This window comes from Triticum urartu, chromosome 5A (assembly GCF_056163025.1).
Source record: "Triticum urartu cultivar PI428250 chromosome 5A, HENAU_Tu73, whole genome shotgun sequence".
In the NCBI taxonomy this organism is placed as follows: domain Eukaryota; kingdom Viridiplantae; phylum Streptophyta; class Magnoliopsida; order Poales; family Poaceae; genus Triticum; species Triticum urartu.
Window position 1 is genome coordinate 187,707,457 of NC_141877.1, and position 5,788 is coordinate 187,713,244.

The following is a 5,788-nucleotide window of genomic DNA, read 5'->3' on the forward strand; positions in this document are numbered from 1 at the left end:
ACTTAAGGTGGCAACTTTAACACACATCTGGGTGGATTGAGGCACCTGGGTATTCCAGCGATTGCCTGACTAGGCACCTGGGTATTCCAGGATTGCCTGTTTTTTTGGACCGCCACCCAGGCTCAAAGGGATCATGAGATTATTCATCCTAGAAACTTCCGTGTGCAGGCACAAGCTACTATGGGCTCTAGCATAGTTGATTAAGTCGTGCGAACTCTTACAGTGGTAGACTAGAAGATGTAGGGGAAAGTAGGTGTAATGGTCTACCCGATCGTAAGGTATTAGCGCTTCTGAAACACTATGTCTCGGTCATCCATTTCTCAACCACCATGAAGTGCGAGAAATCAAACGGAGGCGATCGAGTCTTGTGCGGAAAAGTGCGCAAACCTCTGCAGAGTGTATAAACTAATCATGATTAGCCGTGTCCCCGGTTATGGACAACTTGAGTATCTAGTACTTGGATTATCATGTGAATCTCATCATGTTACTTTAAATTAAGTTTATTGGGTTTAATGATGTTACTTAATTGGGATTGAGAATGCTGTCAGCCATTCTCAATGTTCAACAACCACCATGATAGTTATATAAAATTTATTCCTTTGTAGTAGGGAAAAATTGGCTTTTCGCAAAAACCTTATAACCATAGAGCTTTTCCACCAGCCATATATGCATGTAGTGATAGCCATTGTTCATCATTTCTCTCTATGGTGTGAATTTGCCAGTACATTCAATGTACTAACCCTTTGTGGCTGCAACGTCTCATGTTGCAGGAGTATCTTACGACGAGTAAGTGATACATTAGGGTTACGATTTCTAAACTCAACTTTGCCGTTGGTGTTGATGGGAATCCACAACCTTGTTGTTACTTCCGCTATTTTGGATTGAGGTAATAGTATTTACGTTACTTTATACATGTGATTTACCTCTGTTATAAATCCTCGAGTACTGTGTGTGTCAGCATACCGATCCAGGGATGACACTTAAGCACAGAGACTTGATCCATTCGGGTCGGGTTGCTACAAGCCGGTCAAACGTCGGACGTTTTCGGTCTCCGGGAATAGTCGCCAGGTCTCTCTCTTCTCTTCTCTCAGCCCAAGGCTTTCGGCACAGTCCACTACCACTCACCACCAGGCCCAACCTAAGCTCTCTCGTCAGCCCGCGGCTCTCCTCGCGTGCGCGTCTGAAAGCTGTCCCAAACTCAACTCGGACTATCGCTACCGTTGTGTACGGATCATCCCCAAACATCTACATAATGTCTAGGCACCTGGGTATTCCAGGATTGCCTGTTTTTTTTGGACCGCCACCCAGGATCAAAGGGATCATGAGATTATTCATGCTAGAAACTTCTGTGTGCAGCCACAAGCTACTATGGGCTCTAGCATAGTTGATTAAGTCATGCGAACTCTTACAGTGGTAGACTAGCAGATGTAGGGGAAAGTGGGTGTAACGGCCTACCCGATCGTAAGGTGCTAGCGCTTCTGAAAGACTATGTCTCAGTCATCCGTTTCTCAAACACCATGAAGTGTGAGAAATCAAACGGAGGCAATCGAGTCTTGTGGGAAAAAGTGCGCAAACCTCTGCAGAGTGTATAAACTAATCATGATTAGCCATGTCCCCGGTTATGGACAACTTGAGTATATAGTAATTGGATTATCATGTGAATCTCATCATGTTACTTTGAATTAAGTTTGTTGGGTTTAATGATGTTACTTAATTGGGATTGAGAATGTTGTCAACCATTCTCAATGTTCAACAACCACCATGATAGTTATATAAAATTTATTCCTTTGTAGTAGGGAAAAATTGGCTTTTCGCAAAAACCTTATAACCATAGAGCTTTTCCACCAGCCATATATGCATGTAGTGATAGCCATTGTTCATCATTTCTCTCTATGGTGTGAATTTGCCAGTACTTTCAATGTACTAACCCTTTGTGGCTGCAACGTCTCATGTTGCAGGATTATCTTATGACGAGTAAGTGATACGTTAGGGTTATGATTTCTACACTCAACTTTGCCGTTGGTGTTGATGGGAATCCACAACCTTGTTGTTACTTCCGCTATTTTGGATTGAGGTAATAGTATTTACGTTACTTTATACATGTGATTTACCTCTGTTATAAATCCTCGAGTACTGTCTGTGTCAGCATACCGATCCAGGGATGAAACTTAATCACAGAGACTTGATCCATTCGGGTCGGGTCGCTACAAGATGGTATCAGAGCCAGGTTGACTGTGGGACGTGACCCTAGAAATTTGCAAGCCCATAGGAAAGATTTTTCTCTAAAAACTTCATTTTCAAAAGATCTTTTACCTCTCCTCTCTTCTGAGCTTATTCAAATATTCCCTTTTAGTGAGACCATACCCCTTTTCCCTTTTTGACGACGAAGATTCGGCTTATGAGACCACTTGAAGAAGTACAAGATATCAAACAACTAAGACCACTTTGGAATGAAGAAGATTTTACCGTGTATTATAATAATGGAAACTACAATGGTTGAAGACTCCGAAGACTAGGAGAATTTGAAGACTTTGTAGAATTTTCCAGATTTGTATGACCTAGGAAGGCACCCCTTATGAAACTTGGCGGACTATGGAAACTGTCAATACCCGAGATCAAGGTGTGTTGGAGAAAGACCGGAACATGGAGCATGAGAACTCGAAGTTTTCAACTATGGAATGATAGCTCATGGGAATGACAAGAGCAGAAACACGGTTATCCATGATGCCATCGCCCGCTGATGCTGTTGTCACCGTGCTGAGTTAAGGATGCATTTCTTCAGAATGGATCTGATGGAAGAAGGTTGATGAAGCACCTATCAGTAAGATGAAGTCTTAACCTTAGTCGGTGTATCACCAGGATCTGGAGTAGTACACCAAGAATTTTAAGATGGACTGGTAGGAAGTCATATTTGACAAGGAGGCCATTCGTGAAGAACTTAGGACCCAGAAGCCGAAGCAGCCAAATTGGAGGAACAACACCTCGAGATACTGGAGATTTGTCAGGGACTAAAGGACAGTAGGACCATGGATCATGCAAGGGTGTTAAAACCCAGAAGTTTGGAATGCAACTCCAGAATATTCAAGGATGTCACGAGAGACTTTGCTACAACAGAGATGAGCTGGCAAAAGAACTTGATAAGGACAAGCACGATTGGAAGAAGCCATCGGAGACATGAACAAGACTGGAAGAGTTTGATGACTTTGAAGATTTATTGACCTTTAGAAGACCAAGCCCCTGTTATATACCTACGTTAGATGCGACGTTTGTGAGGTGTAATTTGTTTGTTGTTTTCCGACAGCCACAATAAAATCTGTCTTTTCAAAACCATTGTTTGCATTGTGTGCATCCCTCTCTATCTCTCTTATCCCACCCCAAACCCATGGACCCAATAGAGGATGAATGGAGATGAGCTTGTATTTTCTGGACCAATGAGTCAATTGGAGATAGATCGATGGATTCAGAACATGGAGGATCATATGGAGAACAACCCTATAGTCGGAAAGGATATGACACAGCATGCTCTTCAGTGCTTTGAAAGAGGTGCTACTACTTGGTGGAGGATGTACCAAACCATCAATGGATGGCAAAGAGTAACCACTTGGGAAGAATTTAAGTTGACTCCACAAAGATCTCGTCTTGTGTCCCAGAAGTTGAGGCCTTATGGAAAGGATATGAAGAAACCTTGTGCATGCAAGCTTTGTGGAGAAATAGGACACAACCATAAAGAAAACAAGGATGAATATCCTCATAAGCGGAGGATTACCAAAGGAGTTAGCCGAGGATCTTAGGGAACTTCGGTTGGAGATTGTTCCCAAAGGTTTTGTTGCAGCAATGGAAGCTCAGTCTACATTGTTGGGAAAGATCCGTGAAGCTCAGAAGGATGACAAGGAGATTGTTGAGGTAAAAGAGAGGATGAGCAAAGGAAAGGCCAAAGGTTTTCGTAAGGATGAGCACGACACCTTATGGTTCGAGGACCGTGTATATATGCCCAAAAATGCAAAGATCAGGAAGTAAATACTTCAGGAGGCTCATGACTCACCATACTCGATTCGCCCTGGAAACACCATGATGTATTTGGATTTGAAGGAGCATTTCTGGTGGACTGGTATGAAGAAGGATATTGCGGAGTATGTAGTCGTAGGTGATGTATTCCAGAGAGTAAAGGCAGAGCATCAGAAGCCAGCCGGATTACTACAGCCTATGCCGATACCCGAATGGAAGCAGGATAAGCTTGGCATGGATTTCATTACCGAATTTCCCAGAACCCGATCGGGGTATGCTTCTATCTGGGTAGTAGTTGATTCGTTTGACCAAAGAGGCTCACTTTATCCCAGTGAAAACCACCTATACAAGTGCGAAGTTAGCCAAGATATATATGACCAGGATCGTATGTCTGCATGGAGTTCCGAGGACCATCATATCAGATAGAGGAACACAATTTAACACAAAGTTTTGGAATCAGCTGCACCAGACCTTGGGTACTAGGCTAGAGTTCAGTACAGCCTTTCATCCGCAGACAGATGGATAGACCGAGAGAGTCAATCAGATTCTGGAGAACATGTTGAGAGCGTGTACGCTAGATTATGGATCTAGTAGGGATGATAATCTACCTTACGCGGGAGTTCTCATACAACAACAGTTACCAAGCCAGTTTGAAGATGGCCCTTTTGAAGCTTTGTATGGGAGAAGGAGCCAGACACCATTGATGTGGGATGAAGTTGGAGACCATTAGTTGTTTGGACCAAATGTGATCAAGGAGTCATAAGAGAATGTTATGTTGATTCGAGATAGACTGAAGGTAGCTCAGTCTAGACAGAAGAGCTATACAGACTCAAAAATGCAAGGAGGTAGTCTATGAAATTGGAGACAGAGCATGTCTTCGTGTGTCCCCTCTGCGAGGAGTTAAACGATTTGGAGTTAAGGGAAAGTTAGCCCCAAGATTGGTAGGACCATACCGAGTTTTGGAGCGTATCGGAGAAGTGTCCTACAAGTTGGAATTACCCGAAGGACTGTCAGGAGTTCATGATGTGTTTCATGTTTCCCAGTTGAAGAAGTGTTATGCAGGAGATTGTAGTAATTTGAGGACCAATAAAGTTAGCATCCTTAGTACTGATTGGATCTTATGAGTTGTTACTTTGTGAAGGAAGATTCTCACTGTTTTCGAGGATATGAGAAATATGGTCTATGGATGAGTTTGTGTCATTTTAAGGGTGGTAGTACCCTGTAAAGACGTTTGACCCTGGAAATGATAATGATGTTCCACGAAGTGGAGTATGGACTTCGTAAGTATGAGTTTTGTCTCGATATGTGGGATATTCCACGAGGATGAAGAGATGAATTACTATTGGATATAAAGAAGGTATGATGTCGGAAATATGGATCAATGGAAACTCCATGATGAGTCTGAGTAATCATGTCCTAGTTTGGTGCCAATAGAAGGAAGGAAGACAGTACAATTGGATGGATTTAAGAATACTAGGAAGTTGGAAGTTGGAATAATGATCAGTTGCCCGATGATAAGTTCAAGGACTACAAGTGATGAGATGGGCCATAACCCACAGGCCCCAGGACCTGCCAAGAAGCAAGCACATTCTTGCTGAAGGAAAAACCCTGGAGGAAGATACGACGTTTATCGGCAGACAATTTTATAGGAGTAACGCAAAACCTGAGAGTTGTGAAGGAACGATAGATGTTTGTTTGGCTTGCAGAATCAATGGATTATTCTGAATGCAGTTCATGGACAAGAGAAATTCTGCAATGCTTGTGAGGATGACCGAGTGTTACA